General features: G+C 47.0%; 1 protein-coding gene and 1 long non-coding RNA gene across 2 annotated transcripts in view; one reads left to right on the top strand and one right to left on the bottom strand.

The window, feature by feature from the left end:
* LOC125956145 (frizzled-2) overlaps positions 1 to 12,500 on the bottom strand; it is a 44,867-nt gene that overhangs the window by 7,464 nt on the left and 24,903 nt on the right. The window lies entirely within an intron of this gene.
* LOC125956191 (uncharacterized) overlaps positions 11,973 to 12,500 on the top strand; it is a 13,015-nt gene continuing 12,487 nt past the window's right edge. The window contains exon 1 of the long non-coding RNA XR_007469145.1: positions 11,973 to 12,500. This exon is cut by the window's right edge and continues 8,976 nt beyond it. This is a non-coding gene — a long non-coding RNA (uncharacterized LOC125956191).

The following is a 12,500-nucleotide window of genomic DNA, read 5'->3' as shown; positions in this document are numbered from 1 at the left end:
TCCCGCCATATCCGGCATCCGGGATGCCTCCGGGGGGCTCTCGTCGTCCGGAAATTAACCAACCAACCAACCAACCAAACGACCTGCCCCGAGTATCGTCGACAAAGTGAACGAAGTGAACGAGGATATTCCTCTCTATTCCGTTCGCGTCCCGTAGGACATAGAGGAGCTATTTCGATTAAATGCTCGTAAGGGTTTAATGCGTAAATGATGTGGCATACGAGGGGCCTCAGAGAAGAGAGAGAGAGTGTGTGTGTGTGTAGCAGAAAGGGTGAGTGAGTGAGTGAGTGGAGCCGATTGACTTGAGGGACAATTTATGGCTTGGATATGCTGTCAAGTGTAGCTTACTATATGGCTTCCAGCAGGAGAGGAGACCCCCAAGCACCATCTTGCAGCAACCCCCGGGAACTTGTGGCCTACACGGGGAAAGGAAGCTAACCAGAGGAACCCCACCCTAAACCGGAGAGGCTTATTGGAAAGTGTTTTCAAGGTGTTAAAATTATTACACAAACTGTGCAGGTTTTTTTTTGTTGAGGGGTCGTGCGCGAAGACGGTAAGCGGTAAGAGCCATCCGATACCACAAGGCCTCAAGGTGTTGCCCATAAGGCGAACAGAAACAAGAAGTGTCACCAGAAGTGGCCGGATTGCCGGGGAGCCCTCGAACGAGCGAACGAACGCGTTCGATTACGGTTAGTGTATCCGATTTCATGGCTCCAAACCCATTGCGACCATTTCTTGCTTGCTCGTTCGTTCGTTCGTTCGCTCGCTTTGCCCATGAGTCAACAGAGGCTACCAGCAGCAGTGGGGCCACACGATCCCGCTTGACCCGTGCCCGACCACGACACCGTGCAGCACGAGGAGGAGAAGAAGGAGATTACTCTCTTCGCCTTTCGTCCCCTGGTCTCTCTCCATGCCGGCAGCACTCGACGCGTAATCTAATCAACTGGAAGATCCACTCCTCCCAAGCTCAGGACGACCGGAGCAGCGACCGGCAGAACAAATGTCAAACGGGTTGGGTTGCAAGCAAACTCGTTGGTGCACAATCCGGTGGCACCCCGTCCGCGGTTCGTCCCCGGCACACAACATACATGATGTTGGCGACAAACATGGCGCGTTTTGCGACAGCTTTTCACGCGCTTTTTTCTCACTCACTGTGCCAATACCGTAAAGGTGGCCCCACCAGGGGCGTCTGGCGGATAACACACTCACACATGCGCGGTGTACACGCACCAAGCATTGACACCTCTTCCTCCGTGTGTGGTTTCGACATCAATTTTCACACCTCAACGAACCACTTCTCGGTTTGCACGAATGGGACAGGAGCGCACTGGATGCGACTCTCTGCATCCATTGGTTGCCCACAGGATGCTTATATCCTTCCAACGAGTTCAACGATGTGGCCTGGACCAGTTAGAAACAGTGCATTAACTTTTAATCACTGCAGCGCATAAATGGATGTTCTGCAATCTGTTTGTTGGCAGCATTTTAATGGTAATTGTCTGTTTGTTTGGTAATAAAAATTTTGTCAGAATTGAACCACACCTTCAGAAGTTATCGACCAATGGAACGCGAAAGACTAATGTGCATTATTTAGTCAAAGAAAAAAGCGCTAAATTCATTAAATTTACAAACTCAACATAAAATACTACATTTAAACGGTGCTGGGAGTCGTTTACGTTGAAACTGGGCTAATAAAATAGCCGAAAACGTGTAACAAATGCCTGAATCTACGGATAAAATTTAGTTGAATAGTTCTCAACAATCCTTGCATCTTTTAGCATGATTTTATCAATAAAAAAAACTCACGATAGACGTCATAACAGTTCGGCAAATATGTTTAAGAGAAATATTAAGGTCGTATCATGTCACAAAATAGCCAAATAAGACCCTAGAGCACAGCGTGATTGCCCAAATCCATGTAAGGAATCTGCAGGAACGTGTGTTGACCGAATTCAAACTATGGATTTTTATGAACGATGGAACACACTTAAAAATGGATTTCGACAAATACAAGGCAACATATTTGACTTTGCCAATCATAAAGGGAATGTTTCAGGAAGGGTTTGGTTTATTTACGGAGATAAATTTGCCCATAAGGTGATGATTTGGCATGGGATATGAAATTGTTGCGACAAATTAAATGTTTTCACCATTGGGGCAACGTTCATCCGAATTTTTTTTACACAAAAAAGGGTATCTACAGATAACGGTTTTGTCCTGCATTTGTCCACCAATGATCCTGTGTAAGTTTGGCATGATTTGCCTTTTCTTGCCGAAGGTATGGCGTTATTTTTTTGTATTCAAAAAGATCGATTTCATTTCATGCAACAGAATTTCAGGATTTTCGTTCCATCGATTTCTTGTGGGACAGTTATCAAAATGATAAAAGGCATGACCTGTTTTGTGTGTCCAGATTCTAACTGATACAGGGTTTAAATATCGTGCAGTTCATATCTTGTAACAATTTTAAACCAATGAGTTTTTGCGAAGTTCAACAGCCAAAAGTTCAAGTTGCTCGCAAATTTCCGATTTAGTTTCTCCTCCAAATGATGTATCCAAAAGGTAGTTGAAATACTTTATCCAATCTCGACACCAGAAAACTCAGTCCAGTACAAAACCCCAAATGGATCGAATGTGAAAAGTAAAACGAAGGAAACGAAGATAAATCAATAACGTAGCACAGAGCTTCTTCCTTTCGCTGTGTCCACACTCATCGTCGACGTCCATGTGGTGTGTTCAGGTGTACACAACACACCCACAGACACGCTTCAGTGGCCGCTGTCATCCATAAGCCATAGGTACCATACACCGGGTCTGGGGCTAGGGTTGCATCCGGAAGAAACAGCCACGTGTGTGTGTGGAGTCTCGATTGCAGCTTCAGCAGAGAATGCAGCACCACGTCGTCGGTCTCGAGAGACTCTGCATCCACTACTGTATGTGCTATACAGTGCACCGCAGCATCGACCACACTAACTATTGCCAGTGATCGGCACATACCACGAGGGAAGTTGGACGTAGAAGACGGTGTGCAGTACCGATGGACAACATGATGCAGTAGCGACGTTCACGGACACACCACCATAGCGGTTCGAAAGAAGAACATTAAATTTTATTATCTGTAAACTATTTTTATCGAACTCTCTCTCTCGCTCTCTTATGCTACGGGGAGTTGTTCTTCTTCCATCCGAAAAGAAAAGGTCCAGACTCTGCCGCTCCGTTCTCCGTCTGTGGTTTTGTGTTGTTTGTCTTTCGAGACTGGTCGCTCCCTCCGGTCCGTGTTGTGTCCGTTGTTGCACTCAGCGTGCGTGCGCGTACTGGCGCATATACATACATCCCAAATCAAACCAGATGCCGCGTGGTCGCGACAAACCACGCGCCCGGTAAGACGAGAAGTAAAGGTTCGAATGATGAAATCCTCCAAAAGAAAGCAGTGCAGTAGCGGCATTCGATTCGCTTACATAGGGGGGTTCATAGGGCTGTGTCTCTGAAGTAAACACGGACCCTCTCTGTAAGGGAGACAAACAAATGCGCGCCCCAGGAAGAGACTACAGTTTATACAATCACCAACTAAGACACGCGGAGTCCCCGTCTGCCGGTGCCCGCAAGTAGTGCTGCGTCCGTCCGAAGACGGACGTCGCGGAGAGCGTTTATGCCGGGTGTCGGTTGCGCTCCTGCGGAAACAGTGCATTAATGTTGACCGCGGCACAAGTGAAGGTGGCACCAGGGGAGGAGTGGTGTGTATTTCGAGGAGGTTTTTGTTATTTTATCTCGACTTAAAACAAGCCTTTGCCCTTATGTGGCATCGAGCGAGGCAGATCGATCGAAAATTGCGTCTAGTCGATCAGACCTATGTACTAATGGCTAGATGCAGTAAAGGGCATATTGCTTATGAGATGAGTCTACCCTTCTATCAGAAAGGGGAATACCGAGTGGAATGCGTCTTCCTTCCTGGAAAACCAAAAATATCCTCCGTTAATTGTATTTTAATTACCGAAATGAAATACTCGTTTCACATTACCTTTCCGGAGTTGGCTAGCACGCAGTCGACCATGCTGCCCCCGGATGGTCGTATGTAACGCGGATACACCCATCCCAGCGCGGTGAACGAGCGCGCTCCATCATCCGGAAGACCATAGACAACTGCAATCCGGGGACAAGGGGGACACACATCCGTCTATGCTCGGTGAAGCATCGCATCGCACCGAGAAGAGCATTAAAATCGACTTTGTCCGGTCCGGTGGCGATAGGGTAGTAATAGAATTACCTCGCCTCCGGATCCGGTTAGATGGGGTCGAAGGGTGCAGTGAGCATGTCCCGGGGTGGACAAACTGGACCATCGACCACATATCTCGCCGGATACGAGAGAAAGACGTTTGCTAGAGGAAACATGTGGCTGTCGGACCGTTTTGCAGAAGCATCTAGGTTCCGTAATTACATCACTGACCAAACCACCGGACAGCATCCAACCCGGGGACACAGACACACACACCAAACAAATCAGAACGGTTGCGCCATCGAGTACGCGCGAAAGTCGTTTTCTACTACCAAACCAATGGAGTTGTGTAAAGGCCCTCCACCAGCAAACCAAAAACACCCAACCAATCATCCAAACTCCCTTCAGGAAACGAGTTGCGCCAACAGCACCAAGGTCCAAAAGCACACGCAATCTCGTACACACGCTCGAGACTCACTCCTCGACGACGACGACGACGACGACGACGCTTGTTGTTATTCAAATTTATCGTTGGGCAACGGCGAGAGAACCAGATCTTGTTCCCAACTACTACACTCTCTTCCTACCTCAGGCTCACCTTACCAGACACAGATACACAACCTGTTTGTGCGCACAGTGCTTGAGAGGTGCGTGAATTAAGTGTCACGCACTGTCTCTCTCTCGATCACCATCTTTCTGTCTCTCACACTGGAGTCACACTAACAGAGATTTCTGATGACCTTTTTTTTTTCCTCTAGATCAGGTTCGGTTAACTTCGCTACGCCCCTGCTGTATTGTGGTGACTTCTCGCTGCACAGGATTTTTTTTGCAGATAATTATTTTAAATTAACCAATTATGCTATTACGTAGTAAAGGCTCCTATCAGCATAATATGCTGGAATACTATTATCATGCGCCGGCTTTCCATAGTATATGGGGCGCATTCAGCCTACATTTGCGTATAATTTTAACCCAGTATAATGTTTAAGTGAAATAAAGCAGGACATAAGTCAAAAAAAGGTCCTAGAGCTGAATGTGCATTTTTGAAAATAAGCGAATTCGTAGTAGGCTCCCGTGATTCAATCGTTTCCATTTCCAGCTCGATACGAAGATGAGGATGCATCTAACGGTTTTCCATCGGCTACTACGAATTCACTCTTTTCATTTAGCTTTAATTATTTTTTTTAACTTTGGTGAACATTTCACGCGAATATCCGAATGGAGGTCCCTCTTATATTAACAAAGTAACACTTGAAGCTGGAAATGTGCAACTTGGAATGAAAGTGCTGATCATTAAAAAAAAACTCAAGTTCCACCTAACAAAAGAAACCCCCCCCCCCCCATCGGGGAACGGTGGTCAGTAGCTTCGTCTTTTCGTTCTCACTGTACCCGGTTGCGAGTGGGTTGTACGCGGATTGCAACTGCTCCCCCCTCGCCTCGCACGGCCAAAATGGCCTCGAAGGGGGTGTTGTGTGTATGTACAAACACGTATCACTGTTAATTTATGGGACAGTTTTGTGTAAAGCAATGAAATGGAGAATGAAATGGAGAACGCGTGCGTGCATGCATACAAGCATGCAATAGCAACAGCTGAGTACAGGGGTATAAGCGAGCACATATGGAGTTGAGACCCCTACAGCATCTCTGCCTCGATAAATCTCCTTCAACAACAACAAAAACATAAGGAGAAAGAGGTGCTGCGCGTGTGCAACCCCCCGATCGTGTGTGTTGATTATTTGCATTTTAATTTATAAGTTTATGAATTTATGCTCTTCTGTACAGCACACGTCGTCGTTGGCGTCGCCGTCAAGTCCAAGCAACCCTTGCTGCTGGTGGTGTAGGATTGAGGATCGAAAGTTATGGAGCTATTGTGGGGATCCCAATATTCTCAGAGTACTGGAGGAGAGAGTACTATATAGTTCGCTATCCACAGACAGCGATCCCGTAACGGAAAAAGGATATGTGGCTGTGTGAGTGTGTCATGTGTTTATATTTATTTTCCAATCAATTACTTAAGCGATTTCTCCGTGGGCGCGCGCGCGAGGAGAGAGAGACTCGCACCACACTTCATAAACCGATTCATTGCGCCTGGATACTGGAACTACTACCTCCCTCTGCGTAGGCATATTTTGCATTTCCGATCGAACCGCGCACGCCAACACACAACAACCATTGCTTCAATTCCGCTTCGATGATGCTCGATTAATTTAAACGATCGAGCACGGCCAGGATACGACAGGAGTTGTGGGGGGAGAGCGCGGTCCTCTCGCGGTCCTGGCCCTAGTGTTTGCCATCGGTTTACACACCAGACATACCACCACCTCTGTCACCATATTTGCTGCTGCTGCTGCTGCGACGAAGCCGTCGTCGATGGGTGGTGTTCAATAAATATTTTGACAGCAATCTGAGCAATCACTCTTCTCGTCGCAGCCGCCATCGCGTCGTGCGTCACGCCGAGACGCGATCTTCTGGAGTTTTTGGGGTCGGTGGTGCACACGACAAAAAAAAAATGGTGTCACGCTGCCAACCCGGGTACACATACGCACACACGCTGGGCAGTAATTTCAATCATTTCGAATCAATTGACTTTCAATCGACCGTACAGGCCAGGCCAGGCCGGGCCGGCCGCAACCGAGATGGGAGGCGGATGCTGTCATTGGGGTCTGCTGCATTGATATGACTCCACGAGTTTGCCAGCAACAACAATTGACCGGGGCCTGTGTGTAGCCTCTTCTGCTTCTAGGCAACGGTACGGCGGAACGGTCTCGGACAGAACACGGTTGCGCTACGCACCAATTTCCATATTCATCACGCTGTTCGTTCGTTCTTCCTGGTGACTCGAAAAGGAATCGAACCCCCTTCTAATCGAATATCGGGACATCGAGGGAAAAAACGGGGAATTTCATAGAGTGACAAAGAGAGGGACACACATTGACTTGGGCGTTTTATCGCACAGATCTTGGTCTCTATTCTCTTTCAAATTGTCTCATGCCATGCAGTGTACGGTAAAAAAAAACCCACACAATAACTGCCGCTGCCGGAAGGGAATATGGAGTTTTCCATACAATGAAGCGTCCCCTTCCTTTTGGAGTATTGGTTGAAGAGTAGGACGATCGCGACTGTCATCTATTTATTAGCATTCCCGGGATGTCTTCAGTAAGAGAACCACCTTTACTGGTTTGGACTATTCCTTAAAAGTTTCAATTCAATAATTCAATACAAAACAGATTATTATGCGTGATCTCTTCTCCTCGATACGGCAAATGATCAGCCCCGTTAAAGGAACTACTACGGCGACCAGCCGACAGACAGCGATCATAGCGATCATTTGGCTCTTTTAATTTGAAACGAAAATATTGAATCTGTCACTGCCCATTGATCGCCATAAAACACAGACACACAGTCGCATATTAGCGGCAGCGCAAATATTGCTTCTCTTCTTCGTGGGTGATCCAACAATCTCCGAGACGACAGCGAGATTGTTGTTTACCTCGGACAGCGTTGTGACACAGGATCATCACACTTGCCGATCGTAATTTGTTCACGCCTTTTGCTCGACCGGAACCGGAATGGAAGAATGGAGAGGGTGGGCATCCTCTCTCTGATCGTAAAAAAAAAACACCTACCACAGAAGGTGCAAATTTTGACAGCTCTTTCACACACACACACACCCCATGGTGCGATCGCCTGTGAGGTCTTGGGTGGGCGCGCCGAAGATCAGATATATAAATTTTCGAATGGTATCTCTCCCTTAGAGTACCTTGACAGCAACAACACACCAAATCGTCATCAACACGATCATCGGCGTGGTGGAAAATTCACACTTTCCAAGGTGCTTTTTGCTCCCTCCTCTCTCTATGTTGGTGGAGTGTTTTATCTTGATGTCTTGATGATCGTGATCATGATCAATGGCGATTGATCGAGTTCCAAGTGGTAATGGAGCCGCCGCTCTAACTCTACTTCCTCTCCTCAGTTTGCTGACTAGAATTCTTCAAAGTGTCAATTAGTGCCAGAATGTCGTCCGTGGTTTGAGGAACGATGGTAATACTAATGCCATCATCTGCCACGATCATTCCCTTTCCCTGGAATGGATAATGATTTTCGCTTCCCCGACTGTATTTTACTATCACTATCACTTCTCCCTCTCTACACCAAATGGTGAATGTGTTATTCCTATTGCCGGTTGAAGCACCACAGCAGACACAATTGATTCCTCGTGTGTTTTGCTGTTCAGTTCCACCGACATTTTCCTCATTTAACGCATCAGCGATGTTTTTTTTTTCCTTCTTTAAAACAAAATAAAACTCTTCCAAAATGGGAAAGAGAAGCAGAACCGTGACAGCTAGCTAGCTGCTAACTACACGCACGCACGCAAACACACCAACAGCAGTGTGTGCGCGCGCGCGTCTAAAATACGACTTCCAACCCAAGCGAACGATACGACGACGACGGATGTGTCCGTCTGCTGCTGCTGCTGCTGCTGCTGCTGCTCCCCGTCGGGCATGAGCCGCCGCCACGTCCGTCGTGTGTTCCGGTCGAGGCTGGCAAGTCGCGAGATGATGGTGCGCGATGATTGACATTGCGTGAAAATATTGAACGAAATGTGTTTTTTCTCTATTTCGTTTCTTCGCTTTCCATTCACTGCTGGTGCTGGTGCTGCTGCTGTTGAAAGGTAAGATGAACAGCGAATTGTAGGGCCTCCGGAAGGCCAAGAGGCCGAACAACCCAACCCACGGGGGCCACCGGGGGCCGTGCAAAACGGCGAAATTATTCGCACCCCCAAGTGGCGTGTTTCCGTCGCCGCTCGGTCGCAGTAGTGCCAATGACGACGGCCACGACCACGAGACCGGCACACCGGAGGAAAGCGTTGCCTCAAAACATTCCCTGTCGTGTTGTTATTTCCCCGTGAAACTTAACGACAGACGGTAATTAATAATAATTTCTGACTTTTCAACACCAATTTCATGCAGAGGCACCACATTTTTGCACTACTGCGCGTACGACGGAAGTGCGCAGTAGAACGACAGGAGAGAGTGAGAGAAAGAGTCTGAGCTGTCCGAACTGTATCCGGTGTGAGAAAATGATCCCGAGGCGCACGCATCCGCGTGTGCGCGTCAAGTGTCATCACTTCGATCGTACTAGGCTTCTCCAATAATGATAACATTATCTGTAAATCCGCATAAATGCTTCTTCACAATAATCTATTACAAGCCCATCCAAAGGCCCCTCTTTATAGGTAGTGCCTCGGTGCCGAGAACTAAAAGTGGTGCAAATCCGCTGGCAAAACATACAGAAGCCTCCCATACAACAGAGGAGTGAGTAATAGTCACGAGAGGATGATACGACACATTGGCACATCTGCGCACATAATACGTTCGCGCTGCTGCAGCAGCACACGCCATCCGTTCGCAAATATTGACATTGTTCCCTGTGTTGTGTTTGCTGTAACATTGATATGGCTCTGTCTTAAGTGCACTTCCGTTGGAGCTGGCGAGTAGTAGTAGCAGCAGTAGAAAGAAAGAAAGAAAACAACTTTGCCAGCAGCTAAGTATTAGTCTAGAACGAAAGAGATGGCGAGTATTGTTGGTTGCAGTGTAAAACCGTGATAAGGGAAGGTGGTGTGTACATAGGCGCGTGCGCGAGCGATACGATCACGAATACGATACGATTGCGCGTATCAGCCTCGCTGTTGTGCTCGTTTGAGACAGTGACAAACAACAATTTGCATTTTCCCTTCGTTCCGCCTCGTGGTGCGCAGTGTGCAGTGTCTTCATTGCGGAAATCCTGTGTTGGAAATCGAAAGAATTACAACATAGAAAGCAGTAGTACCACCTTCCACACTTCGTCTGTTATAAGTCTCGTCAGATAATCCAAAGATGTAGGGTAGGTAGTCCAGACAAAGATAAATAAGAGGTAAAACATTGTTTGTAGAACTGCTGGGTAAACACTATTAAAGTCTTAATTTTCACTGGCACGATCAATAACCACAGTCTCGACCCCGGCCGTCGTTATCGGGGTTATCCGGACGTGGCTCGTCCTCCGACTCACCATAAAGTGTCTTTCAGCACTGCTTCTACGGGACGTCATCTGGGGACGTTCCAATGTACTCTTGCTCTCCCTGTGGAGGGCGGAAGTTTGTCGACTTGACTGCTACCGGATGCAGGCAGAACTTAACTAAGGTGCAAGGATTGGAAAACTCCTCCAATAGTGAGCTGTTTTCAAACTCGAACACTTATCACATGTGCATCATTGGAAGGCAATCGAATGGTGAAGCAGCCAAAGTATTCTTGATAAACAAATCTTGAGGAAGGTAAAGTACTCCAATTCCGAGGGGCTACTGTACTGTAGGGCTCAGCGTGCCTATGATTGACACACCGGATAGGATTTCTCCTTTGCCAGGGACCACATCCTTCCTATCTCTCTCTCACCGAGATGTAAACGACTGTTTATCAAAAGTCGAAAACATGCCCGCTATGCGTATATTGCGAGCGGTGCGCGGTGCTAATGCGAAGCTTGATGCCCACATTCGGGTGTCAGATGTCCACAAATAGGCCTCATAGAACCCACGAAGCGTCCATGAGCCCCATATGGTATGGCCTCCCTTCGATCGTTTTCTGTTGACAGAATGTTGATGATGACGGTAGAATTTCACTTTCTGACAGACAGTATTGACTTAACCGAAAACGCGGCCAATCCCGGAGGGGTGAAAACTCGACCCACACACACACACACACACGGGCACATTGTATGCATTAGCCACTTGTGCTGCCGGGAGTGGCTTCACTTTGATTGCGCTAAACAAAATCCATATTTTGATGCCCTCGTCCCAATAATATGGCGGCCACAGAGAGTCATCGTGTGTTTCGCATCAAAATGTGGCTTCTCTGTACACTTTTGTGGACATGTGTTGGGGCCTAAAAATCTTGCGGGCGGTTTAGCTGGCAGCCAGTAACAACATACCATTAGAACGACTCGTTTTTGTTGTCACTCACCATGATGATCTCCCCCCATGCGGTCGTTCGCTCCACCTCGCTTCCTCTTGCTACTCTCTTCCCGTTCTGCTCTCGTGAAAATTAAGCACTTCTGTCACGGAGAATTGTTTAGCACCAGGCAGACAGGCAGGCAGGCAGGCAGGAGGAGCCCCCGACGCCCGAGAGAGCGTATGGCGTAGTTGATCGAGACAGTTTGGAAAGATCGTTAGTGTCAGACGCTTCTCTTATTGTCGTCATAAATTAAGCCCGTCCCGTCGGGGGGTCCGCGCGCGGATGATGGAACCGGAAACGGGACATACTCGTCGTCAACGCGACGCTCGGCCACAGCTCAGCCCGCGAGATCTAAAGGGCGTAACACGCGTAACGGTGCGCGACGCGACGCACAAAGGCGCATCCCCATAATGCTTTATTGAGTTTTGATGGACCTGCGGTTAAGGCCAAGGTAATTTGTTGAAAGCCGTAAAGAGGGTGAGGTTCCATTTTCCATACAGTAGCTCTTCCACTGGTTGGCGTCTGAGAGCTTGTAGGTGCATAACATGTCCCCGTAAACGTTTGATGTTTTAACGTACATGTTTATTGAAGTTCAAGGTCACTTTTGTCCAATAATACATTTTAAACAACTCTGGTACAATCGATTGATTCTTTTCTATCGTTAGTTTTGAACTACTTTCTCCAGACGATGTAGAAGTCAAGAATAAGCTCTTACTAAGTAACCTAATCAGTTAAAATCCGGTCAAACAATTTTTCGGTTGAAAACCGCAACAATTTCCTTTTTAAAATCAAATAAATCCATAAAAAAACACGAAGTTTGAGCGTGTGGATAGGAATTCAATATCTGTTACTTTAAAGGCAACATTTTTGAAGTATTTTTAATCCATTAGTCGCAATTGCCATAACAATCAGAACAGTAATGCTCGCTACTTAATTTAAAATTTATACTTTCTGTGAATATTTTGTTATTCAGAATAGCTCTAGATGAAGCTTTCAAGTCATCTATGACCAAATGATCATAGAAAACCTTGTGGTATGTGATTCATTTGCCAGTTTTCAAATTTCTGCGGAAAAGCCTTTAATCCATTAAATGTTGTTTTCTGGGTTCATCATCTCGCACCAGATCGTTCATAAGGAAAAGGTATTACCCTTCATCATGCTGATGGTTTTTTTTTTCAGTTTTGTCCTTCTAATGAATGGAAAATTGAAATGGAAATCCACGAAACACGGGTACGTGTTAAAAAGCGCAGAGCGAAATTATTGTGTTCCTTACAATTCGTGGCAGCCAACCACACAGGAGCGTG

This window comes from Anopheles darlingi, chromosome 3 (assembly GCF_943734745.1).
Source record: "Anopheles darlingi chromosome 3, idAnoDarlMG_H_01, whole genome shotgun sequence".
Lineage (NCBI taxonomy): Eukaryota > Metazoa > Arthropoda > Insecta > Diptera > Culicidae > Anopheles > Anopheles darlingi.
This window is presented reverse-complemented; position numbering and strand designations above follow the sequence as displayed.